The sequence below is a fragment of the Desmodus rotundus genome, chromosome 2, assembly GCF_022682495.2.
Source record: "Desmodus rotundus isolate HL8 chromosome 2, HLdesRot8A.1, whole genome shotgun sequence".
Taxonomy (NCBI): domain Eukaryota; kingdom Metazoa; phylum Chordata; class Mammalia; order Chiroptera; family Phyllostomidae; genus Desmodus; species Desmodus rotundus.
In genome coordinates, this window is record NC_071388.1 from 59675298 (window position 1) to 59703213 (window position 27916).

At 41.9% G+C, this 27916-nt stretch overlaps 2 protein-coding genes across 11 annotated transcripts in view; one reads left to right on the forward strand and one right to left on the reverse strand.

The window, feature by feature from the left end:
* The window catches only part of MED12L (mediator complex subunit 12L), a 313958-nt gene that overhangs the window by 146019 nt on the left and 140023 nt on the right, over positions 1-27916 (forward strand). The gene's annotated exons all lie outside the window — the stretch shown is intronic.
* GPR87 (G protein-coupled receptor 87) overlaps positions 1-27916 on the reverse strand; it is an 87270-nt gene that overhangs the window by 28739 nt on the left and 30615 nt on the right. The window contains exon 1 of one of the 2 annotated variants that reach the window (XM_045199991.2): positions 19592-19672. The exons of the other annotated variant lie outside the window; for it this stretch is intronic. The gene's annotated coding sequence lies outside the window, so the exon portion shown is untranslated. Of the gene's footprint in view, positions 1-19591; positions 19673-27916 lie in introns of those variants that run through there. 2 annotated transcript variants of the gene reach the window in all.

A 27916-nucleotide genomic window follows, 5' to 3' on the forward strand; every position in this document is an offset into this window, starting at 1 on the left:
AATGCATGACAATAAGACAGCTGTCAGAATACAATCTAACAAAATTGTTTTGAATGAAGTTAAAAACAACAAAGTGCTACTGCAGCCATTTTACGGAACAAACCAAACGAACTTTTTGGCCAACCCAATACTTAATGTCTCTCTGCCTTAGCATTCTCTTCCTCGGGCTGATTTATACAAAAACAGTGATAAATCTACTTAAATATTTCTGTGAGTTCATGGCACGTAGAAGGGGAGAATTAGTGTTGCCTGTCATAAGTATTATTTTTTGATGAACAACTGAAAAAAAACTCGAAGGAAACTTGCATTGTAGGGGGTTTCTTATTACCTCTACAAGATAATGATTGCTTGGAGAAAACATGATTTTGAGGTGGAGCTTACTAGTACTTACAAATGTGTATTTTATCATAATTTTCTTCTGGCCTGTGTTCAGACCATCCTCTGTCTGAGTGTCATTGAACCATTCAGTGCAGATGAGAGTCACAAATTTTTAGATTTCACATCTCTTCCCTATACTACGGAATTCGAATGGTGATTAATATGGGCTGTTCCTTTCCCATCTTTCCACTGTGACTTGCTTTAGGCATTTTGTACGTAGACAACTTAAGAATCAATTTGTTTTGGCCTCAAGCTCAATTTTGCTGGCATGAAGCTATGTCTGTTTTCTATAAAATAAAATAGTTAGTGAAGGTAGAGGTCCAGTAGGCATACCATTTGAATTTGTGGCATTTGTAGGCCCACTTTTGGGGTTTGTTTTCGTTCAGAGGCACAAATAAGGCCAGCCTGTGATGGAGCAGGAAGGCCGGGGTGCTGCCTCATCACCGGCTCAGAGGCATAATCAAACCTTCCAGACCCTCACCACTTTATGTAATTCTGTTGGTGGGCTTGTTGTGAAATGAACAATGTTAATGAGATAATTGAGTTAAAAACGATCTAAGATCCTTTCTTTAAAATGTTCAAGCTTTTTGGGCAGTTCTTGTATCTTTCTGAAATGTTTGCCCACGCTGTGGTTCTAGCAACCTGTTTAAAATTCTGTGTGTGTGTTTTTGTTGTTTTGAGTGGCAGAGCAGTGGAACCCATTTTTTTTTCTATTGAAATGTTAAACAGAACCCTGATGGGTAAAACAGATAAAAGTGCACCCTGCTTGCAGATGGAGACTCAGAGAGCAACTAGCCTACCTGCTCACTCCCTCCCTTGTTGCTCCCAAGATATGTCTGTGGTCCCCTGTGATTAAGCATACAGTTTGAAAGCTGTATGGATCTAGAAGACCTTTGTTTTAGAATAAGCCTACACCACATAGTGCAACTATGGGCTTTATAGATAGTTTAGTAATTCAAAACCAATGGAATTCCATTTGTTTATTTTTGCTGCTGTTGCCTTTGCTTGGGAAGACATATCCAAAAACATATTGCTAAGACCGATGTCAAAGAGTTTACTGCCTGTGTTTTCTTCTAGGAAGTTTTATGGTTTCTGTTCTTAGACAAGTCTTTAATCTGTTTTGAATTCATTTTTGTATGTGGTGTAAGAAAGTGGCTCAGTTTCATTTTCGTTTCTGCGTGTAGCTGTGCAGTTTTTCCAGCACAGGCAAACTACGTGTGCATTGAGAAATGGATGAAGAGGAGGTGGGGTGTGTGCGTGTATGTATGAAATATTACTCAACCATAGAAAAGAGTGAAATTTTGCCATTTCTGACAACGTGGATGGACTTAGAGGGTATGAGGCTAGGTGAAAAAAGTCAGGCAGAGATGGACATATATCACATGATCTCACTTATATGTGAATGAAAAACAAAACGAACAAACAAAATAAAGCAGAAACAGACTCGTAGCCATAGAGAACAAATTGATGTTTTCAGGAGGGAAGGTGGAAGAGGGAAAGGCAAAAAAGGTAAAGGAGAGTAATAGATACAAGTCTTCAGTTATAAAATCATCAAGTCATGGGGATGTACTCTGCGGTGTAGGGAATATATAGTCAGCATCGTTAGTAACTTTGCGTGGAGTCAGGCGGTTACTGGACTTCTCCTGGGGATCACTTTGTTAGGTTTATAAATGTTAAATAACCATATTGTACACCTGAAACTAATATAACTTTATATATTAACTATAATACAATAAAAATTAAGTTATATCTAGAACAGCAAAAAAAAGAAAACCTAAACCCTAATGAATTGACATTTAGAAGTTGGTGGAGATACTAGATTACAAGAAGAATGTTGCTGATTGGATATGGTCCCTTTCCCTGGGAAATTACAGTGTACGGACGCACAACACTAGGGAGACAACCAATTAATTCAAGCCTGGGCTTCCTTTCTGCTTAGAAGCCACATGAACCATTCGTGGTCGGTTGGTGTGGGCCCGCTGGCCTGTGTGTTGTACCTGGACCAGGAGGTAGGGGTTTCTCTCTTTACCCCAAGTACCTCAGCCCTTCCTGGGGCAATGTGAGATACTTTCTGGGTCAGGTGTCTTTATGTATGTGTAAGAGTATGTAAGAATGAGACAACCTCCATGAAATCTACACTGTCTAGTAACTTTAGATTGAGTGCTGTATTTGAACGTGTCCTTTTGTGACCTGGTTGGAATACCAGCTGTGTACTTCAGACATTCCTGAGGTGGGCCTAGAATGGAGAGAGGGCCTTCGGGTCAGCCCACTTATACAGCCTGCAGGTACACACGTAAGCCAGAGAGCCCCATGGGGCTAAAAGGTAATGTAGCCACGGAGACATTTGGCTGCTCTTTGAATAGTTCTTGGATATTATAGGTATTTAGTGTGTCTACATGTGTGTCTTATTTAAAATAGTTAAATTTTTTTGATGAAGACATTTCTCTTATTGATATGTATTTGTGTATAAAGTGCATAATTGTATACATTTATTATCAATAATAAATCAAATCAATTTATTTACCCCCCCCCCCAAAAGTACTTGGTAATGCTTGGGAATGGAATGACAGGAATGAAAAGTTCCCCTGCGGTGTTTAACCTGTTTAACTCCTTTCGTTGGAGTTTGGTTAGTTAGTGTGCCTTAGGGCTGTGTCCACACAACTCTCTTTGAGAGCACTGCACCCTGCGAAGCACCGTGAACATCTGGCTTTCCTTCGGAAGTAGGCACTCCTTTTGAAGTGTGATATATTTTTCTCCTTGCCTTTAAGATTTGAGGAGTAACTTGCTGATCTGAAGTACATTAACCCAGGAAATTCTGTTGAAGAGATTTCCTTTACCAAAAGCTTAACCAAAACAGATGGATAGGGTGACCTTATAATTTATCATTTAAATGGGGAGACACTTTAGAGAGTGAAAAGGAGTGTAAATTATAATTACACTGGGACTGCAGCGTGAGCAGGGTCTGTCCTGGGCAGACCGGGGTATAGTTCACCCTGTGAATGGTTAGAATAGGAATTTTGGATATGCAGAGTCTTTTGAAAACCCCGGATTCACCCAAACCTTGAAGTGAGTCCCTATATAGACAGACGTTATTACCCTGCTCTCTCAGTAGTGAAGGCTGCTGTGATGTAGGATTGCCGTCTACCAGGAGCCAGTTTATTGAGTATCTACTATGTGTAAATAGTTCTAGTCTTTAGGAAGAATCTTTCTACTACCACTTAAAAGAGCTTAATACTTCCTTTTTCTTTTCTTTAAGTTTTTATTGAGTTTATTGGGGTGACATCGGTGAATAAACTTATATAGGTTTCAGGTGCACAGTTCCGTCACACATCATCTGTGTGTTGTACTGTATGTTCAGCCCAAAAAGTCAAGCCTCCCTGCATCACCATTTCTCCCCCTTACCCTGTTTACCTTCCCCACTCCCTTTGTCTCTTGCAATCACCACACTATTTGTTTTAATTTTTGGTTAACTCCTTTTTCACCCAGCCCCCAAACCCCCTCTTTTCTGACAACTGTCAGTCTGTTTTTGTATCTATGGGCCTATTTCTATTTTCTTTGTTGATTTTGCTCATTAGATTCCACGTGCATCACTTTTCCAAATGAAGATCCTTGTTTACAGTTTAGCCAGATGCTTTTTTTACCTGCTCAGCTATTCTCTGTTCTAATTCCTTTATGATGTGCCTGTGTTAATCCATCCTGTTCTCTCCCTTCTATAATCCCTTTTTGTTAATTGTAAATTATTTAGACCCAAACCCCTTTCTTGTTTGTGATAAGTATTTCATATTTGTAAGCACTTTGAGGGGGAACTCGGGCATTTTTTATGTTTTGGTTGACTGCAGCATTCCGGTCATGGTTGGGGACACAGGGAATCCTCATTGTATTAATGGTGTGGCTAGGAGACCACTGTGTGGGGTAGCAGAGCATGCGTGTGCTTCAGCTGGAAGAAGAATGAGGCCTGTTCAAACTCATGTACATAATTTTATCCAGCTTAAAGCTGTTTGTTTAAGGGTTGATATTACCAGAACATATAAGGAACTTATGTTCACTCTTATTTCCTTCTTACCCTAGCTCCATTAACATCTTTTTAAAACTAGTTTTTAAGGGCAATTTACCTAGTACAACTCATTACTGACCAGCTTTGTTCCTTGGGAATCACTTTCCTGGGTGTGTAGGCATTGGGACCTAGTCTGAAAACGGTAATGAACTTCTTATTTCTGTGAATGACTGTACTCATTTTGCCGTATTCAGAATACTATTCCTGCTGTAGTTGTGCTCAGATGACTACCACAGACTCACACTGAGTTTTATCCTGAGAACATTACACCATTGTGTCAGCCTGTAGGTGCCCATCCCCCAGACTGAGTTCTTTGAGGTCCTGGATGAGTCTGGCCCCTCTCAAGCATTGTCTAGTGGTCCCAATGTGTTTAATGACCGAATGTCATTGGCTTTGATTCTCTTGATGGGAGCATCTTCAGAGACGTATTTTATTTATGCATTTAATTCTGAAACAGAGGTGGATTTTCAAAACTATATTATACTCTTCCTCACCTTCATTTCAGAATGCCTATATATAAGAGATTAGGGAGGTACCTTGCACATATGAATATTGGAACCCATCGTCACCCGCCGCCAAAAGAAATACACAGGTGGCAGTGATGGCGGAGTTATACTGGCAGGCACTACACGGTAGTTCACCAGTGTGCTCACCTTAAGGAAAAAGCCAAAATGCCCACATAATTCTTTAGGCCAATGGTTCTCAGAGTTTGGTTCCTGGATCGGGACCAGCAGTATCTACTGAGAACTTGCTAGAAGTGCAAATTCTCAGGGATTAAGCCACCCACCTCCCCACCACCCCCCAGCCAAAAATAGAGAGAGAGAGAAAGCCTGAGCATGGGCCCAAGGATACCTGTTTTAATAAGCATGTTAAAGTTTGAGGATCACTGTTAAATCAACAATTTGTAGCAGTTTTAAGCTATGAAGATCTTTCCGATTGGGTAAAAGCCAGAAAGCTAGAAAAATGCACAAACACACTTTATACAATCGTGGAGGGTTTGGGAAGCCCTGATTAAGTATTCTGATAGAAACTATGCATTTTAATTATCAGAATATATCCCATTAGTATTGCTGGATTCTGAGTCACACGCTAGTGAGTATTTTGAGAATTTGATTATTACTCATTTTTAGTAGCTCATGTAGTCTTGGCCTATGGTTTGCCCTCCCCCTGCCTTTTGTGGAGAGCTGTGCACTGAGATTTCTCCAAACATTAATCCTGGACCCTGCATGAACGTCAGCATGGAACTTGTGGGGTGGTCCTGACACCTGTTTGCTGGGCCATAGAGTTGACCTGGTCGAAGCTTCTATCAGTCTCCAGCCCAACCAGAAGGGTGGGAAAGGAACTCAGTGAGGGATTGCTTTACTTTAAACAACTTCTTTTAAAAATATATATATACTAAGGAATGCATGGGAAACTTAGAAAACATAGAAAAGTGAACAGAAGAAAATGAAGGTCACTGGACAGTTTATCCTTGGGTAACCAGTTGTTTGGTTGGAAACGGTTAAGTGAGAGGTAAGAGTCACTGGACGACTTTGGCACTACAGGGGAGTTTATGCCTCCTAGTTGTGCACTACCACAGTGGCAATGATAACAATGCTTAACATTTACGGATTTTTTTATAACATACCAGATACTGTTCCAGATTCCTTGTTTATATTAACTCATTAAAACCTGACAGCTACTGTATGGGGTAAGTACTGTTAATGTACACCAATTAAATGAGGATAATGAGACACAGAGTGGTTAAGCATCTTGCCCAAGTCACACAACTGGTAAGAATTTGAGTTGAGGCAGGGGGATGCCATGGTTCTCTGTCTTAATGTACCCTCTGCTAGTCCTCTAGAATGATAAGATCACAGTGCTGCGAATGCTGCTGGGTGGGGGTGGTAGTGGTGGAGAGGAGATGCACGCGTGGATGCGTTGGGGCTGAGGGATAAGTAGTAGGGCATTTCTGCGTGGACCATGTAGATGTAGAGGTAGATCAGCAAATCAGGAGTGTGCATAGGTCCTGTGCTTTTAGGATGGCCCGGGACCTTTAGTGGTTTGGTTTATCATTAGCCACATTTTGAAATGTTTTCCATTCCTTTGTCATCAACATGTGGAACTGCTAAAAGAACACCTGCTGATTGGAACCTTCCCAGCTTGCCTTAAAATGATGAGCATTTGCTTAATTTTAAACTGATGACGTTACACTTTCTGTGCTGAACGATTCGCAAACAGCTGGAAGCAGAGAGAAGTGCACAGATGTGGCATTCACAATTCGCTCCTGTGAGGGCTGACAGCACTGTTACGTCACCACACCTTTAAAGTGCGTTTGTTTGTAAAGTTGCCTTGTACTTTGATCTTGAGTTTAATGCCAGTTTGAATCATCGCTTTCCAAAATGTCACGAGTTTTGTATGTTTCATCATTAAGTTAATTTTCCTTAAAATTATTCCCTGAACATTAGTGGAAATATTTTCTTTAATGTTATTTGAAAGGAAGAGTCCAAGAGCAAATTGACTTAGTACACTCAGTGAGTAAGGACCTATCTCTAAGGGATGTGTGATGTACCTGTGAAGAATGTGGGCTTCAAGGGTCGGAATTCCTGGATTCAAAGCCTGCCTCCCCCACTTATCAGCTATTTGAATCTGGCTGAAATACTTACTTCAGCTGTTAATTGGGAGTAACTCTGTATCTCATTGGATCGCTACAAAAATTCAGTGAGGTGAAAGCAAAGCACTAGTGCAATGCTTACAGTGTGGAAGGCCCTCAATAAACGTGAGCCATCGTTAAATACTGGAAAGGCAGAGAAGTGTGGGCAGAGGCTGAGACCTCTTACCACTGCTCCCAACCCCCCGAGGTAAAGCAGCATTGTCTAGGCGGCTTTTCCATGCAGGTGTTAAAGCTCTACCTTTTTCTTTAGAATAGTTGCACCCCATCCCATCGAGGGAAAGAATCATGATGTAACCATTTCCCTGTTAATGGATATTTGTATTATTTCCTATTTTCCTTATTGTATTCTTGTGTTCTTATTTCCTTGTATTTTTTGTATTCTTATTTCCTCACTTCCTTCCACATTTGCCTCAAAACTTTGAAGGTCGTGTTTTGAGTTGGTCTTCAGTACCGCTGCTATAATTGTTCCGTTATTTTGTAACACATGTTTGGTGGGGTACTAGGAAGAGTTTTGTGTTCACTTAGCATAAAATTAAATAATCACATGCTATCCTGTGAAATGAAGAACTGCCTTCTTTCATGAGGGCCGTAGCAGTGTGTTTTGTCAGATATGAAAGAGGAAACCACTTAAGAGCTTTTATTGAAAACTTCTTGTGACCTTTTTTGGTTTATTAACTAATAACCCTAAACTCATTAGTTGGTATACAATTGTGCAGAGTGCATATAACGCATTATGGAGCATCCTCTCACTTGTATTTGAAGGACTACATTTTCCCCTGAAATTATTTCTCCTCAATTTCAGTTTAAATTGTGTATTTTATAACTCCTCTCAGTCATAGTCAGTGCTGGGAAGCAGGATTCTCCTATCTGGTCCTCCTGCCTCCATACCCCTCTCTCTCAGCCCCATAGTGCTCTCTCCAGCCATGTGCAAGGAGTCTCTAAGGACACAAAGTGCATCTTGGCAGTCCTTTGTTCAAACCCACCCAGGGAGGGCGAGGTGAGAGAATAAAATCAGGTTTGGCTCCTGGCCTGCAGGGCCCCCTGAGATCTGGCTGGGCGCTGCCTCTTCCCCACCCCCCTTCCTGACTGCACTCCCTGTTCTCTGCCTCACCCCTTCGGTTGCAGCTGTGTTGGCCTCTTGCTGCTATTCCTCCTCCAACTTAACAAACCCATCTTTCACTTAAAGTCACAGAGCATACTGAAGATGTTAAGTGAGTACTTACTGTAATTAGGTTTCCTTTAATACCTCAATTTATAAGGCATTCAAAATCCTCTATTAGAATGAGAACATGAACTATCAAAGACAAAATGTATACAAATTTGTGAAATACTTGAAACATATCATGGAATATATCTAGAAATCCCCAAGTAAGAAGGCTCATATTCACAGTACCACTCAGTGGAAAGCGGTTTGTTGCTAACGAATGAACTTAACATTTGACATAGGCTGTCTAGACTAGACATTATTAAATTCTCTTTGCACAAATGCATTTATCATATAGTACACTCTTTGCATGTACTCGTCCTCCCTCTTGGTCCTCCCCATGTCATCAGGTCTCCTGTTCTGATCTCTCCGGTTCATCGTGATTGCTCCTGAGCATCTCGTCCCCTGGGCACTCCCCAGGATGTCCTGCCCCAGTTCTGCTCGCTGGTTCCTTGTGGCAGAACTGCTCTTATGCTGTGCTAGTTATTGGCTTACTGTGTTTCCATCCCCAGGATTACAAACTTCTGAGGTCAGGCACTTGATCTCATTCACTGCTATGTCTGGAGCACTTAGAATAGTGCCTGCACAGGGAAGTACTCAGAAAATACTTGTTGAACAAATGAAGGAATAAAAGAAGGGGGAGACACTTGTAGAAGGTAACGTATGATGCTGTCTTTGGAGAATGAGTCTGAATATTGATCATAGAAACTGAGAGTAGATTCTTTGGATGGAGGTTTGATAGGTAGGCGTGCAGGAGAAGCATCTGTTGGAATGTGGATTTGCTACGTTAAGTCTATGCTGTCAGCTATGCACCAAATGTTACGCTAACTATTACAGTAGTTCTACTTAGGTAGGTGTTTTTATCCTGTTTTTACGGATGAATAAGCTGAGTAGGCAGAGGCTGAGTTAAGCTGGAATTTGAAATAATCTTTTTGGCTTTCACTACTTTTGTCATCAAACCACCGTATGGTATTACTGAGAAATGAGAGGGTGACGGCGGTGACATCCATAAACACTGTCCTTGTGCCAGTCATTCTTGGGCACTGGATGCGTGCATGTTACTTGGATTGGTAAAATTACGGTCTGGTTGTCTCCCTTAGTGAAAGCATGGCATACACCTGTTGTTAGGTGGGATAGGAGAAGATTTAGACAGAAACTACAGAGGCAGAATGTTGTTTCCGTGACATATTTAGTTTGTTAACATCCTCTTTTTGCCATGCATCTATAAAATATTTGTGGAGAAACTTCACTGTGCCATTTCCTTACTAGGCTAGGACAGACTCGGGTCTTTTGAGGAATTAATAGTCTAGGTCTAACTCTGGGTTATTTTTACTTATGTGGCTTCTCAAGTATTTAAAATGTCTCCTATGAGTTGACCTAAACTAACAAACTGGACATGAATGGCAATGTGGTACGTTTATGGTTTCTGAAGAAAAATTAGCACATAACTTTAGTCAGCAGACCTGTACTCAGAAAAAGTCATGCTAAAATGCCCAATGATTAGGCAATAAGTATATGTTGTGTATTTTAAGTTAAAAAGTTTAAATTAAAATATGTTATTTTAAGGAGATATTTATCCCTTTTGAAAAATAGTCCATTTTGGGGGTGTGAGGTGGGGGCTAGCCTGTCACTTGCATCAGTGGCACTGGGGTGGGGACTCCTCCAGTATTCAAGCTCTTCAACAGCCTAAGTGACAACAGGGGCCTCTACCCAAGTCCTGAGTTTTCTTTTCATCTCACAACATATCTTCTCTCTTCCTTTTTTCACTTCAGTAAAGGTGGTTCTGGCAGGGATATTTATAGTAGGGAAAGAGGCAGTGAGATCCTTGTGCTGACAGGCATTTTCAGGGCTAGGAAGGAGAGAATATGAAACACCATCGGTCAACTCTTTAGACTTTTAACTGAATTTAGTATGATTTTCCATATTCCGTTTTGACATTCGTGCATGCAGGGCTATCAGCTCCTAACCAGGGTTTGTTCAAGAATTTATGTCAAGTTAATAAATGTCTGTTGGATTCTGGTGAGAAATGGATCCTTTCCAAATTTGTATAAAGAAAATAAAATGTAATCTGTTAAGTTATAATATGCCCAAAGATTGTTGTTATAATTGAGTAAGTATCATTTCTTAGAGAAGAAAGAGTGAAGATGTAAGGGTTTGTCTTTGTGTCTATTGAAATGTAAGCTTCTTGAGGCCAGGGGTACTGCTCCATGCACAGTGTCCCTCGCATGTAGGGTCGCGGCTGCCATGTGGTAAGGAATCAGTGTGGACGTCCGGCCAAGATGGAGGCGTAGGTGGACACACTGTGCCTCCTCGTACAACCAAAAGAAGGACAACAAGAATTTAAAAACAAAAAACAACCAGAACTGACAGAAAATCAAACTCTATGGAAGTCCAACAACCAAGTTGTTAAAAGAAGAAACATTCATCCAGACTGGTAGGAGGTGCAGAGAGGGCAGCTGGGTAGGGAGGACTTGTGGCAAGGCAGCGGCTGGTGGACTGGGCAGTCCCACATTCATGTGCAGATAAACAAGGAAAAATAACTAGGGAGTGAGACAGACGGCACAACCTAGGGTTCCGGGTGGGGAAATAAAGCCTCAAAGCCTCTGACTGAAAAAACCTGTGGGGGTCGAGGCAGCGGGAGAAACTCCCAGCCTCTCAGGAGAGATCACTGGAGAGACCCACAGGATCCTAGAACGTACACAAGCCCACCCACCCAGGAGTCAGCACCATAGGGGCCCAATTTGATTGTGGATAGTGGGGGAAGTGACTGAAAACCTACAGAGAATGGAACAAGCGTCACTGTTCCTTCTCGGATCCCTCCCCTACATACAGTGTCACAACGCAGCGACGTGGGTTGCCCCGCTGTGGTGAACACCTAAGGCTCTGCCCCTTACTACATAACAGGTGCGCTGAGACAAAAAAAAAAAAAAAAAATGGCCCAAATGAAAGAACAGTTCAAATCTCCAGAAAAAAATACAACTAAGCAAGGAAGAGATAGCCATCCTATCAGCTGCACAGTTCAAAACACTGGTTATCAAGATGCTTCAGGAACTCACTGGGTACTTCAATAGCATAAAAAAGACCCAGGCAGCAATGAAGGTTGTATTATGTGAAATAAAGAAAAATTTACAGGGAACCAACAGTGACAAGAAGGAAACCAGGACTCACATCAACGGTTTGCAGCAGAAGGAAGAAAGAAACATTCAACCAGAACAGAATGAAGAAACAAGAATTCAAAAAAATAAAGAGAGGCTTAGGAACCTCCAGGACACCTTTAAACGTTCCAACATCCGAATCATAGGGGTGCCAGAAAGAGAAGATGAAGAGCAAGAAATTGAAAAGTTATTTGAAAACATAATGAAGGAGAACTTCCCCAATCTGGCAAGGAAATAGACTTTCAGGAAGCCCAGGAAACTCAGAGAGTCCCAAAGAAGCTGGACCCAAGGAAGCACACACCAAGGCACATCATAATTACATTAGCCAAGATTAAAGATAAGGAGAGAATCTTAGAAGCAGCAAGAGAAAAGGAGACAGTTACCTACAAAGGAGTTCCCATAAGGCTATCAGCTGATTTCTCGAAAGAAACCTTGCAAGCAAGAAGGGACTGGAAAGAAGTATTTTAAGTCATGAAAGGTAAGGACCTCCATCCCAGATTACTCTATCCAGCAAAGCAAATTATCATTCATCTATTATAAATGATAATTTATAATGGAAGGGCAGATAAAGTGCTTCCCAGATAAGGTCAAGTTAAGTGAGTTCATCATCACCCAGCCCTTATTACATGAAATCTTAAAGGGATTTATCTAAGAAAAAGAAGATCAAAAATATGAACAGTAAAATGACAACAAACTCACAGCTATTAAAAACTGAACCAAAAAAATAAAAAATAAAAAAACAAACAAAAAACCAAACTAAGCAAACAACTAGAACAGAAACAGAACCACAGAAATGGAGATCACATGGAGGGTTATCAGTGGGGGAGTGGGAAGGAGAGTGGGGAAAAGTATAGAAAATAAGTAGCATAAATGATAGGTAGAAAATAGACAGGGGGAGGTTAAGAATAGTATAGGAAATGTAGAAGCCAAAGAACTTATATGTATGACCCTTGGGCATGAACTAAAGGTGGGGAATGCAGGTGGGAGGGGGTATGTAGGGCAGAGGGCAATAAAGGAGAGAAAATGGGACAACTGTAATAGCATAATCAATAAAATATATTTTTTAAAAAAGGAGTCAGTGTTTGTTGAATTAATGAATGACTAAAATACCTCTAGAATGAGATAGATTTCACTCATCCTCCATCATAGGATGGAACTGTTAGTTAGATAGAGCCTCCTTTGAGCTCTTACTAACATTTGACCTTTGGGCTGAACTCACTGGGAGGATCCTCTAAGCAACAGGTGAGTTCTGCTTCTAGCCAGTTGTCTCTCCCATAAGAAAAGTTGACACATTTCAAGTCTGCCTGGTGTGAATCATTCCAGTAGTTCAACAACGAGATGAAAATGTGTGTAATCCTGGAAAATTGAGAATCAGATTCTTCTCCCACGTGACCACACCAAAATGTGTATATAGTTGACCCTTGACCAACAAGGGATTAGGGGCGTCAATCCCCAGTGTACTTGAAAATCAGCATATAACTTTTGACTCCCCCAAAACTTTAATATGCCTACTGTCGACTAGAAGCATTATCGATAATATCAACAGTTGAGTAACATATTTTGTATGGGTAATATACAATATTCTTAAAGAAAATTAGGTAAAGAAAATGTTATTAAGAAAATCATAAGAAAAAAATTTACAGTAGTTATTGAATATATTTGCATATAAGTGGACTTGTACACTTTAAACCTGTGTTGTTCAAAGAGTCAACTGTAATCTCCATTGGGCCAAACCTGAACAGCCAAATAGCTGATCTTTTTCTTTTTTCTTTGAGATGCTAACTTCAACAGCAGATGTTGTATAATTGAGTAGAGGCCACCACCCCTCTCTGATCTGAAAGATGAAGGGTCAGAACATATCTAAGGCCTTTGAAGTTTTTAAGTAGCAACAGATGGAAGACTTCACTGAAAAGTGGAAAGGCAATAATTTAATTTAGGTTGAGTGAAGACAAAGATTTCAAAGGAACTAGAATTGATGAGATCCAAAAGCATATGACTGATAATTTACTTTGCCTTTAAATGAACAGGTGTACTGAGAAGCTTTGTAGCAAACTTGGTTTTTCTGTGAATTAACATAGCCAAGTTATTACTGTAAAAATAAGACTAGTGAGTTGCCTATCAGGTAGGTTTGTACTTTTCTAGGGTGCTTGTCAGGAAAAGAAAACTCCCTTAGAGGAGCCAGAAGATTAGAAAGAAGGATTTTAAAGACTGGATGGAGGAGATTTGATTCCACATGCTACTCAGGAAGCTGGGAATTTAAACTAGATTTTATATAGTTTTTTGGCAGGTAATTTTTTGTAATAGGATAGGATACCTCTTTTGAAATTGGTTTCTCCAGCTACTCTCCCTAGATATTTTTTAAGTATATTTTACTGATTATGAAGTTATAGTAGTCCAATTTTTTCCCTTTACCCCTCTGCCTGGTACCCCTCTTCCCTGCAGCAATACCCATCCCCTGCCCTAGTTCATGTCCATGGGTCGTGTGTGTAAGTTCGTTGGCTTTTCCCTTTCCTATACTATTCTTAACGTCCCCCTGTCTATTTTGTTCCTACAATTCTGCTTCTTGATTTCTGCACCATTTCCCCCTGTATCCCACTTCCCCCTCCCAGCTGATAACCCTCCAAGTGATTCCCATACCTATGATTCTGTCCCTGTTCTGGTTGTTTGCTTAGTTTGTTTTGTTTTTATTTTTCATAGTCAGTTGTTGATAGTTGTGAGTTTCTTGTCATTTTAATGTTCATAGTTTTGATCCTCTTTTTCATAAATAAGTCCCTTTAACATTTCATGTAATAATAGCTTGGTGATGATGAATTCCTTTAGGTTTACCTTGTCTGGGAGTCATTTTATCTGCCCTTCCATTCTAAATGATAGCTTTGCTAGGGATAGTAATACTGGTTGTAGGTCCTTGCTTTCCATCACTTTGAATGCCTGTTGCCAGCTCCTTGTTGCCTGCAAAGTTTCTTTTGAGAAGTCAGCTGGCAGTCTTATGGGAACTCCCTTGTAGGTAACTCTCTGCTTTTCTCTCGCTTCTTGTAAGATTTTCTCTTTATCTTTAACCCTTGGCATTTTAATTATGATGTGTCTTGGTGTGGGCCTCGTTGAGTCCAACTTGATTGGAACTCTGTGCTTCCTGGACTGGTATGTCTATTTCCTTTGCCAAATTAGGGAAGGTTTCTTTCATTATTTTTTCAAATAGATTTCCAGTTTCTTACTCTTTCTCTTCTTCTTCTGGCATCTCTATGATGTGAATGTTGGACCTCTTGAAGTTGTCCCAAAGGCTGCTTATACTATCCTCATTTTTTTGGATTCTTTTTTCTTGTTGTTCCGATTGGTTGTTTTTTGCTTCCTTATGTTCCAAATCATTGATTTGATTCTTGGCTTCATCCACTCTACTTTTGTTTCCCTGTAAATTGTTCTTTATTTCAATTAGTGAATCCTTTGTTTCTGACTAGATATTTTGTATGCTGCTGAGGTCCTCACTAAATTCCTTGAGCATCCTTATAACCAGTGTTTTGAACTCTGCATCTCATAGGTTGCTAATCTTCATTTTGTTTAGCTTTTTTTCCTGGAGTTTTGATCTTTTCTTTCATTTGGGCCATGTTTCTGTGTTTCCTCATTTTGGCTGCCTCTCCCTATGTTTGTTTCTATGTATTAGGTTCAGATGCTTTGACTCTGTGTCTTGGTAGCCCTAATGTAGGAGGTGTCCTGTAGAGTTTGGTGGCACAGCCTCCCCTATCACCCAATTGTGTACTCTTCGTGTGAGCTGAGTACACCCTCTTCTTGTAGTTGAGCCTTGGTTGCTGTTGGCAGATCAGTGGGAGGGATTTGCCCAGGCCAGGCAGCTGCATGTACTGGCTGTGACCACTAACCACCAACCTCCTCCCTCCTTGGAGGATCAGCTGTGCAGGAGCAGGGTGGAGGTGCTCCAGTGTGGTCTGTAGCTGTCAACTGGGTGTACTGCCTTGGGGTTTCCCGGGTGGTGCTGGCCAGTGTTAGCCCCCCACCTGTGTTTTGCCTGGGGCCACCCTTCCTGAGGTATAAAGCAATCTGAGAAGGTGGCTACTTGTGTTGGGTTTGGAGGTTCCCAGGTGAAGCCAAGCTGTGAAACTAATCTGGCTGCTGCTAGTGCCCAGCTTGCAGCTCACTGAGGCCAGCTGGTGCTTGTTTGATATTTAGGAAGTTGTGAACCTTGTACCAAGACCAGCTATTCATATGGAAAAGAGGTTTGGGTGGGTCCCTAAATTGGGTGGGGCAGAGTCTTTGGGGATCTGCAAGTGGGTCAAACAGGTTAATGGAGTCTCAGATTGCCACCAGCCTGCCAGCCCTGTGAGGGGAGGGTTCAGAAAAGGGACAATGGCCTCTGCTTTCCCCATGCCAGACACTTCAGCCTCCCCCAGTATGCTACTGGTGCTCTTCAAGCTGCCACCCGGAGCTGGAACTCAGAGGGAGTGGGTCTGAGAAGGTGAGTCTGTGTGTGGATTCTTTAAGAGAAATTCCTTGGGGCTTCAGAAGTTTCTTCCAAGGGGACTCAATCCCCACTGGTTTTTGCAGCCAGAAGTTGTGGGGACTTACATTCCTGGCACTGGAATCCTGGGCTGGGAGGCCTGGTGTGGGTCTCAGCCTGTGAGGGTCTCAGAAATCCCTCCCAAATATTTTTCCACCGCAAATGGGAAAATATTTGAGGGACCAGCCCATTCCTTGTCTGTACCCCTCCTACCAGTCTGGATGGATGTGGTTTCTTTACCATAATTGTTAGACTTCCATTCAACTCAATTTCCAATGGTTCTGAGTGATGGTTCTATATTTCAGTTGTAAGTTTGATGTGGTTGTGCGAAGAGGTGAGACATGCCTGCCTATACCACCATCTTACTATCCTCTGCTCCCTAGATTTTTGTGCATCTTTTAGTATCCACGGAGGCTATGGATTTAGTGCTAGATGTAGCAACAAGAGTTGAAGCTAATTTGCAGCCCCAGGCAGTAAACAGAATCCAGCCAATGAACCCCTTTCGTAGCATTTAGTCTGAACTGTAAGGATGACCACATAATTTATTGTCCAACCTAGGACACTGCGGAGGTTAGAAAAAAGGGACTATACAGTATTGTCCGATATCAGGTGAAAACTGGAGAGGTCCCAGGATGTAGGTTCACTTCACCCAGTGGGATTCAAAATTGACTGTGCAACAGGATCACCTAGAGGGCTTGATAAAGCACAGATTGCTGAGCTTCACCCCCAAAGTTTCATAATCAGTCGGTCTGGGTTCAAAAATTTGCATGTGGTGGTGTTGATGCATCTTGTCTGGGATGATACTTTGAGAACCACTGCTGTGCCTGAATAGGCTTGCACTGATGGTATAATTTTCAATTAAAAGCAACTCCTTATTGTCCAGTTCTCCTCTGCTAGAGAGCCATCTACCACTGAGGATACTTTTGAGAAAGATGGCCAAATAAACTCGTTCAGTCTGTGTCTGTCTGTACTGGCCTATTCTTGGTTTTCCAGAGACCACTTAATCTGGGAGGCTGGGACATCTCAACTGGGACCAACCTAACTTTCAAGGAAATGCTGAAACCAAATGGAGTAAATGTTACCTCTGGTCTCTTCCCATAGAGACTTAGGTTTAGGGAGCCTCAATACCTAAATTCACATTAGAGGTTTTTTATAAAGTGAACACTGTTTTAGGCCACAATATTCCTCTATTTAACAGTTGACTTCAGAAGTATTTTAGATCTAATTGAAAATATTCTGACTCCGTCCCTCCCTTCCTTTCTTGCTCAAGAATAATGTCATGCTTAACTATGTGGGGAAAATACACTGCTTTTACTTTTTAAGCATTTATTCATTATTTTGTCCTTATTAAGTGGCTTAGATTGAATGAGAAACTTGTAGATAATTTTATTAGTAAGGCGAATGTGTATGAGGAGTTCACCTGTAGATCAGTGGTTCTAAAGTGTGGGCTCCTGTATCACCTGGGAATTGTTAGAAATGCAAATTCTGAAGCCCCAGCTCCGCCTTAATGAATCAGAAACTTTGGGGAATTGGGCCTGGGGATGTGCTTTAATAAGGCTTCCAGGCTATTCGGGTGTGCAGCAAAGTTTGAGAAGCACTGTTGTAAATGCTTTTATATCTTACCTATTTTGGTGTACAAAGGTATTGAAATGTCCAAATTATATTTGCCAATGGTCTGATACATAATTACATGTATATCCGCATTGATTTTATGATAACAGTAATGATGTCAGCCCACACTTACTGAATGCTTCCTACTTCACTGTGTTGACGACTTTACAACTATCATCTGATTTAATCTTTAGTAGTCATGTACTAATGTCATCACTAATGTCTTAGAGATGAGCGAATGGGGCTCAGGGAGCTCAGAGTACCTGCTGATACTGCCTAGTATACCCATTCACGGTTCTAGTATGGTTCTCCCTGCCTAACCCCCGCCCCCACCCCCAGTTCTCCTGACTTGAGACTTGCTTTTTCTAGCACTCCTCCTCCACCCATTGTATTACTTTTGAAGATGTCAGGGATAATTACAATCTTACGTCTTTAGTTTAACACTCCCCCCCGGGACAGCCCCCCCCCCATATAGACACGTGATACTAGATTGAGCATTCCTATAATCAGGGAGTTATAAAGACTCCCCTACAAATACATACTTGAGGATGAAAGTATTGATTAAAGATGATTGAAGATGTGCTGATTGGTGATTGGTGGGCAGGGCGGAGGGGAGGCAGTGGGTGTGGCAGTGTTCATGCTGTGCTGATTGAAGCTGTGTCCTGAGGGCCGGGCTGTGCTCAGAGGCTCAGGCTCACGCTGAGACCTGCTGGGTGGCCGTGGTCAGCTGCTGTGACATGGGCTCTGTAACACCTCTTTCTCTACACCCTGCCCACTTCCTTGTGTGAGTCTTTATGCTTTGAGGGTCTTGGTGTCTCCTCATGTCTTCCTTACTAAGCTATAACAGACACAATCATTTTTAGCTTATGTGTGTATTACCAGTGTGTGATTGTGTATGGGTGTGCATATTTTTATGTGTGTATTTATAGATTTTATTAGATGGAATTTATTGGTATGTTCACAAATCATAAAATGTTATTTTGATATTTTATAGTTAGTACATTGTATTTTCTCATTTTTTAACTTACAATATCTAGATTTTTTAGTGCTAAATTGTTTTTAAATCTATTTTTAAATCTGTTGTTTTTTAAAAAATAAAAAATTTTAAAATTACAGTTGACATACAATATTGTTTCAGATATGAAACGTAGTGATTAGACACGTATAACTTACAAAGTAATCACCTCTATAAGTCTAGTACCCATCTGACACCATATGTAATTATGCAGACTACAGTGTATTTTTTTTAAGCAGTGATGTCTGATTTATTTTCTTGGAAGAATTAGTTGTCCTTTAAAAATATCTCTGGACTAATGGATTGCATGAGATTGGTTGAATATGCTGAAAGTGTGGCTCTGTCCCAATTCCCCTGTGCATAATTTAAATTTATAATGTTTAAAGTATTTTAAACGAGCTGATTAGTCATAGATCATAATAAGTAACAGAACTCAAATGTTTGCTATACATAGGATAGATGTTTCTGCAGCTTACAGTTCTCTTTAAAGGTAAACAAATATCTTACTAGGTAATTGGGGTTAACTTATCCCAACAGCAAAAAAGATAAAAAGCTTTTTACCTATTTAAGTATGTGTACAAATAGGTACTAACTGTATGTCTTCACACACATGCAGTTGCAAACAAAAACATGTTCACATGGGCTCTTAAATATTATTGTAATAGTTAACTTCATAGCTTTTAGAGGCAATTTTGATACACATGTACAAGCCTTGGGCATGTTTGTGATGAAGACCTTTTAAACCTTTTCTTTGCTCTCACTTCATCTCAGATATATTTTGACAGCCACAGTTGGAAATCACAAATAATCATCAGTGATACAATTTCAGATTGCATTCCAGAAGCAGCATGAGCAAATGTATTACTTAACCACTGATTTCAGTTCTCAAACAAAAAGGGAAAATGCAGATGGTCCACTGTCCTCAGCATTGCTGCTGCTCAGTTCTGACCTCTCCTTCCCATTCGCACACCCCACTCTCACACACTCGGCTAGCTCCCGGAAAGGGTGTCTCCTTACCTGCTTCCAGCTCTCCTCGGCCAGTCAGGGGGCCCTCATTCAGAATGTGTCTCACCGTGCGCTCCAAACTAAGACTGTTACACACCGAGTTCTCCCTCATCTCAAGAACAAATGCAAATCGGGAACTTGACAGAAACCACAAGATAGTGGGTTGAGTGTCACTGCCGAGTTGGCCAAGTAGGACTTATTCAAGGCTGGGAAGTGGAAGGAGAGATGTTTGAATCTCGGTGGGTGCCTGGCTGGCCTCTTTGCAGGTTTTTTCCCTTTGGTGGTCCAGTTCCTTCTTGAAATTTTCTATTGCTGTTGCTATATCTTTGCATTATCTGGCAAGTAAACAGCAGGCAACAACCTCAATGTGTTTTCTTTTGAAACGTTGCCATTGCAGATTCAACATGTGGTAAGAGGTGAAGAACTGAAGGTGGGTATCTGAGGTAGGTAAGGGGTGGTTCTTTCAGAAACACCCTCCTAAGAGGAAACCGACAGCCACACAGCCTAGCCTGTCCATGTGGTGGCTGGAGTAACCTGGAAGTGCAGAATTAGCATTTGCGTAAAGAAGCATCTTGACACCAGTGACCGCATCTTCGAGATAAGAAGTGTCGCTATTGTTGTTTTTCTAAGCATTAATTTTTCCGTGTTTGGCATTACTGACAGGTAGACCATGGGTAGGACTTCAGATAAACTCACCATGTGTTAATCTTTTGCCAAGTTTGTGCTGCTTTTGTTATTGTTTTGAAGGCAAGAGGCAGGACCCCTTCATAGTTTTAGTTACTTTCAAGTTCAGTAATATAATTTGTAACTTCCTGCAGAGTGACCCAGTGTCTTTCCCATTGGATAATAGTGTGCAGTTAGATTTGGAAGTACTCAGGATTTGGCTACAAAGGTCAGAGTGTGTGACTCAGAACCAGATAAAAACCAGATAAGAAAGGAGCAGTGGTCTGAAAATCTCTTCACAAGGCTCCTGCGCTTCAGGTGTGTTCACTCAGGTGGTCCATTGCCAAATTATGGGCTAACAGCTGAATTTAGGAAGTTCAGTTCGATTTAAAAACATAATATATACATTTACAATTAGAATAATTGGTGGTACTTATTCACATGCTTGTGAGACTGCCAGCTAGTGTCCTCGGTACTTTTGTGTACCTCCTATGTGTAGTGCGCAGTGTTCCAGACAGCAGGTGTAGTAGTGACTAAATCAGACCCGGTCCTTTCCCTGATGAAGTGCATTTTCTTATTTCACATCTCACACGCAAACTTAGTTGTCACCGTTGATCCCTTTAATAGAGTCAGTAGAGGCCCAAGGGACCCCACAGTTGGTTTAGAGAGGCTCCGTGTGGTCCACACTGCTGCCTTGACTAGTGTGCATACTGGGGCTGGTTGGTTTCTGCTGCAGTGAGATCTGGCAGGTAAATAGGCAGAAGAACGGACAGAAGGGTGAGCCATCAGAGCTTGGTTATTACCAGGGCACGTTGCAGAGTCCTAGAGATGTAAACATGATGCTGATTAAATGGATGATTTGGCAGTACTGGTCTCCAAGCTGCAGCTCTCAAAGCTTGTGTGACTTACGGCAGGAGGCGCTGTTTATTCTGCCTGTCTCAGACACAGCCACTGATCATCCCAGGCACTCTCTTGTGCTTCTTGCCTTCTCCATGGGGTGCACCACGTGCCTGTTAGTGAGTATGACTGGGGAGGAAGTTATCCTTTCTTTGCCTGGATCTGCTTTTTTTCCTCTTGGTACTAGGAGTTGTAAAGCCCAAGGCCAAAGGGATAGTCCTGTAAGTGGTCATCTGATGGCAGGTGGTCCAGGTAGGTGAGGTAGGCCCTGTGTACAGCCTTTAGGAAATGAGGAACTGTGCGGAAGTAGAGAGGTCATGCCTTGCAAGACCAGCTGCCACTCAGCCAGAGCTTGTCGGGATCCAGCGTGGCCTCGTCTGTGGCCAAGCCACTTCAGTCAGAACCAGAGTGCTGATTGTGTGTTTAGTTGTTCTGAACACTTGATGTGTTTTAACTCACTGAACTCTCACAACAAGTGCATGAGCCGGGGGTGTCCCTACTCTAACCTCCCGCACATTTTTATTAATAGGCAGGAACCTGAGGCACAGAAATGTGAGGTTAGGCCCCACCACCCCTGGAATGGGATTCAAACCCTGGCAGGGCAGCTCCTGGAGCTGTGCTCTGATTTTACATGTTGGTATGGGGACAGACTCATGGATGGAGAGCAGGTGACAGCTAGCGGGGGCAGGGGAGGTGATGGGGTGGAGGGATCGAGCGAAAAAGACAGAGTTCCTGCACGTGGACAACAGTGCGGTGGTGCTGGGGGCAGGGGGTATGAAGTGACTACATGGTAATGGGAAAAAATACAGTAAAGATTCAATTTAAAGAATCAGGTACTTCCCAAATTTGTGAGCACCTAATGTCGCGTGGCCCAAACAAAACCTGACCGGGCACTGAACGTGGTTGTGGGGAGCAAGTCTGCAGCCTCCATCCTGGTGTTGTATGGAAGGCAGCGGGGCAAGAATGATGGGGGGCAGCCGGGGACTGAAAGGGAAAAGTCATCTGTGAGGGTTGGAGCAAAACACAGATACGTACTCTCACACGTGATCACGGAGCACTTCCTTTGTATTATTTCCTTTTGCAGCCAGTCTGTACCGGAACCATCTGAGGGACAACTAATCCTATTGTTACAGATGAGAAAATAGAGCTTCAGAAAATATACGTTGACCCAGCTAGGATGTGGCAGGACTGGACATTGGATTGCAGCTGGTCTTTAGATGCAGAGTTGACTATTCCTTCCTCGGTTCAGTGGCTCTGTCTTACAACCAGATAAACAGTGGGCACTGAATCATTGATGCATCGAGCAACTAAGAGTTGGATACACTAGGACAGCCTTGCTGGGAACACAGGAGGAGTCGATTTTCTCAACAAGAAGTGCTGGTTGTACACACACAGAAAACTTCAGTCTGAGATGAGAGATGGGAAGAGAGTGATGGCAGGCAAATGAGGAGGTACAGGTGATAGTAACCAGAGATGCCAGGGCAAGTGGTGGAGGCAGCACTTGCCTTGGAATTGGGAAAATGAACAGGCAAGTAACCAAGAAGAACTTGGTGAATTATCTGTTCATCTTGAGTTCTCAAGATTGCATGTCTCAAGGTAGATTTTCTGCCTTAGCAGAGTTTTTGGCCACAGGACCTTACTAACGGGGACAAGGCAGGAGTTGTGGTTTCTCTTTCTATGTTTGGGGGACTTGTGAGAGAGGCACCCAGAGCCCTGCTGCCTCTCTTCTGGGCCTTCTGCTTCCCTGGGGACTCTGAAGTAGTTCTAACTCTTAAGGTCATTCTTCATGTACCCAGCTGGCCATCAGCCTCACCTGGGGAGCTTTAAAAATGCATATTCTAAGACCCTAATTCAAATGAACTGAATCAGAATCCTTGTATTTTGGGCTCAGGAGTCTGTATTTTCAAAAGTGTCAGAAATGTGGCCAGGTGTGAGCATGCCTGCCTTGCTGTTTTGAAACCTCTGGTCTTAAAACACGTGGAGGAACTTTTATCTTCTGTACCTCATTGGTTCAGGTCACTCTTAACAGCCTGGGCCCCTTATCGCAAACGCCATAGCTTTGGGTAGCCATGCAGACCTGTGTCCTGAGAGCAGAAATTTTGACGATCAGAGTATTAGAAGGGTGGTATTAATGAAAAGAGAAATTCATAGACCTAGAGAGAGAGTAAGGCTACAGCAGCCACAGATAAGATGAAACCCAAGGGGGAAGGAAGGGTATCAGCATGGGCTTATGCAACAGAAGCAATCAATGATGTCTGACTTGTCCGGAGGCATTTCAGACTATCTTCGTTTTCATTCCTCCCCAGCCCCCAACTGTATATCAATAAATGAGTCAACTCTGTTTTTACGCTGTCAGCTATTACTCCTTCTTAGCAGTAAAGTCTCGGGAGTGGAGTCTTCCTTTATTTATGTCCTCACGCTGGGAACACAGGGAGACATGGTTGGGCGCGTTTGAGAATGACTCGCAAGTCGCAGCGCAGGATTTAAAATCGGCTCTGCTGCCATTTGGTGTCTTCTTAAGGCTTATGCTAGGCGTTTTGTGGATATGCTTACATACAAAGACAAGCTTGTGTACATTTTTCTCTGTTAGAATTGGAAATGAGTATTTTATTAATGTTTGTAAAGATATTTTATCCTGACAAGCTATTTATTCATCATATCTTCGTGTATTTTAAAAATTAGCTGTTTTCTTTAGCAACAAAACTCAGCTTTTTCAACAATAAATAATAAAATATTGGCGATGATTATAAAATAGTAAAAAGTAATGTAAAAATTTAATAAGAGGACATGTTTCCCACTATAAGGATTCTTACTATCAAAAAACAGGAAAAAGCTAGAATCAGTATTTTTTTTTCTGTGATGTTTTGATTTATGCTAAATAGTTCTATGTTTCCTCAACCCTTTCACATTTGACTTTGTGGATCCCTTAGAAAGCACGGGGGCGGGGGGTGGGGGGCGTGATTCATCCTGGTTACTCTTTTCCCGAGAGCCCTCTCCAGACCCCTGCGAGACTGCCCACCGCACATGCTCACAGACATGCACACACATTTCCTTTCTCCTACATTGTTTCCTGGCCGGACTCTGCCTTGTCCGTAATAAAACTGGTTATATATAAACATCCCTTGTGTATTCATACTGCAAACAGTGAGTTTAACACACGTAATCCCCAAATATGTCTGTTATTGTTTCCAGCCCGTTTCCATCCAGCTTGTCATCAACGGCCCTGAGCAGCTGGCTTTCTTAGTCTTGGTGTTCTGTAAATGTGCTGTGTTGTTCCTTACCCCAAAATCTCTTTTTAAAGTCAGTACAAAAGCAACTTTGTTGTTATTGCCTTATCCCAGATTTCCCCCATTTGCTTCATTGGATGGTAAAGACAGACTAGTGCGCTTTGCTGTTCCCCACTTGCTCTCTCAGACTTACTCATGTTAGTCCTGTGTAGATGGACCTTATTAGTGATTCGTGACTTTGTGGTATTCTGTACTTTATTTAATCAGCCCATATTGATGGATATTTTGATAGATATAAATATTTGTAGTTGGATTTATTGGGGTGACAATGGTCAATAAAAATACAGGCTTCAGGTGTACAATTCTGTAGTACACTGTACATCACCTGTACATTGTATTTCATTGAGTTTATTTTAACCACAGGATCTGTCCACTGGGTTATACCATGGGAAAAAAAAAAAGAAAAAGATTTTGCTGGCAAGTGGTATGTGTGTTAGGCAGGCGTGGCTGCAAACAGGGTCGCACTGGCCATCGGGAAATGTATTGGGACAAGAACATGGAGGATTGTAGCACAAGGGCCAATATAAGCATCCTATGAAAGTACCAGGATATTAAAGGAGGCGAGTTTGGCGGTTGTCCTCTAAGGGTCTGTGAAGGGGCTGGTATCTGGAGTGGTTCTTAACACATATGGCTCTGTTATTTCTAGAATGGGTTGAAAGTCAGCCTGGGATTAAAGAAGGGTGTGAGCAGAGGTATGAGGGAAGGAAAGTCAGCAGAGGTGGGTGGGGTATAATGTGGAGGATCCCACTTACGAAGCTGAGGAGTTCCTAATTCAGTATGCCCTTCTTTAGCTTGTAGTAAAATAACCTGAGGCGTGCTGTAAAAAGTGTATGCTGGCAGGAAAACGCTGAAGGCAGATACGCCTTTGCGTTTCCCTACGTGAAGCATTAGCTCCTGGCAAGGTCAGGGTGCTGAATTAGTAGTGAAGGAAGGTGGCAGGAATTACGCCAGTAAGATGTAATCACTCACTGTATTGTAAAACAGTGCCTTTATGCTTGTTTTTTCACTTCTTGAAATGAGGGTCAGGTACCTATGGTCGTTGCCTTATCTTTACTGAAGAATTAATATGGGAAACAAGTGTCTTGTACAATACCTCCCCCTTCTGGTAGATTGACAGAGGAGTGTTTCTGAAGTGAATCGCTAGGCACGGTATTTACTTGTTTCGGACACAGCTCACAAAACCTCACTTTGGATAGGTATTTACATTGAGTCATGGGTTGAAGACCTAACCCAATTAGTTGAAGTGTTCAAACAGATTTTCTCTGTTAAGAATCAGAAGGAATAAATTTCAGTTGACATCACTGGCAAAAATTCAAAATTGAGAACTTTGTTACAAACACAAGAACTTCAGTGCCCGTATTTCCTCTTCTCTGTGTGGGTTTTTGGAAGGATGTTGAGGAAGCAAGAGAGGCCAGTTTCTTTTACACCTCTGACTCGACAAAATCTATCATTTCTCATTGTCTTCATTCTGCTTCCATCTATTGTCAAGACTTGCTTCAGCCAACAGTCACTATCTCTGCAAGTGTCCCTGATACCTTGGTGGTGTTAGTATTCTCCCCACAGGGACTGTTTTTATCTCATGCCCACCTGCCATGGGCAGCGGCTGTGCTTGTTGATTTAATTTGGTGTTCCCAGTGCCCACTACCATAGCAAGCACTCAGAAATGCTGGCTGAATGAGTATATTACCAGTATAAAGGAGAGGCAGAGAATATTCCCCAACTGTGTGCGCTGGTCCTATGGTTACAGATATATGAGACAGTGGAATTAATCTGAGAACAAGGACTAAATATTTTTACATACAATAATGTTATCCTGGGGGCATTAGATTGTCTAATCAATTCTAGTGCACACTTCTGAGCTCCTTTTGTAGGTTTCTGAACCTCTGACCTGCGTAATGATTCCGTTTGAGACAGGTAACTGAGAGGATAATACACTGCTTTATAAGGCAGTTTTTTCACATAGTGCTCTAACTGCCCAGCTTTTTAGTAAATCATTAGAACAAGTTAGAAAAATGAGCCTTGGGAAAGCACTGAGAGAAGCTTGAGCTGGAATGAGACTTAAGAATGTGGAAAATTACTTCATTTTCATTAGATAAACTTTCCCAGAGTTGTTCTGATAAACAGATCCTACTTGTTCATACTGCAGGGGTGTGTGGGAAGAGAACATACCAGCAAGTTTGGTGTTGGTTTTGTGGTGCTGAGACTTCAGGGAACTTCACTGAGGTTAACTGAAATCAAAGGAAGTGCTGTGGGTGATCTCATGCAGTCTCTCTTTTTTTTTGTTTTTAAACCCAAAGACTAAGCCACACCTGAAAGTATGTAGAATCAGTCTTTGTTCAGCAAACAGGTTATTAGCTTAGCACACTTCTTTGTACTGGATAATGTGAAGGTTGTCTGGTTATCCATGGTAATTTAATTTCCTTGGTGGCCTGACTGAGAAATCCTTTATGGCTTCAAGCAGTATTGCAGAGAACTCATGTATCTTTTGCCAACAATGTGAATTCATCAGTGATTCTCAGGCTATTTGTATGAACCAATTGGCATAACCAGAACAAAGAATCAACGAGGTGGAGGTTCTGTTTTCGGTCTTTGAATGGGCTGTTCTGGGAGCAGCTGTGCAGCTGTGCTCTTTGCCTTTGTCTGTGGCATGAGTTGAATGAGGTCTCGTGGTTTAACCATGACAGGAAGGCTGAATGGGAACCCATATTTGCAAACAGGGTGGGGCTTCCTCAGCCTTTCTGGAGGATCACAGGCTTCCCGTAAGTGGCGATGTTGCTCTCACCCTCTGCTGTGGGGCGACCACACCAGCGCCCCCCTGTGGCTCTACCTTGTGATGGGCCTGCTTTGTTTAGTTGTCTCCGTGTAGTCTGGGCCTTGGAAGAACAAATGTAGCTGCTGTCTCTAAAATCTGTTGAAATCATACCAATCATATTTGGTACTTAGTAGTTAATAATGTTAAGAATGAATCATAATGGTTTTGTTGTGGAGGAAAGAAAGAACTTAAATTAGAACTTAGATTTAAGTCTTCTTCCAGGAAGCAAAAGCAGACAAAAACTATTCAGTTTGGGTGGGCTACGTTGTGTCTTGCGGCATTAATCAAAACTGCTGGCAACAAAGCAAACCATTATCTGCACTCTCAAGAAGCAACCTTTAGAGGTTGGTGTTGAATAGCTGCTAAACCAGCATCAGGCTTACGGTTTGCTTAGGAAGCTGCATAGAAGAAGCTTCACAGTGGGGCTTCTCACTAAGGGGAGGGCTGAATTCCTTGAATTCTTTTTTCTTGTCCTAAGCTGCCTGCTTAAGTACAATAGGTATCACAGTCCCGATGTAGATGGAGCTATGTGTTATGAGTGTGGGCAGTCATGTCCAGCTTTGCCCACACTGTCCCAGTTTATACTGGTTGTGCCAGTTCAGGGACACTTTCACTCTCAAAAGTACCCAAACTGTGGTGATGAATTACACACTCATCCTAATCATAAGGGAATAAAAT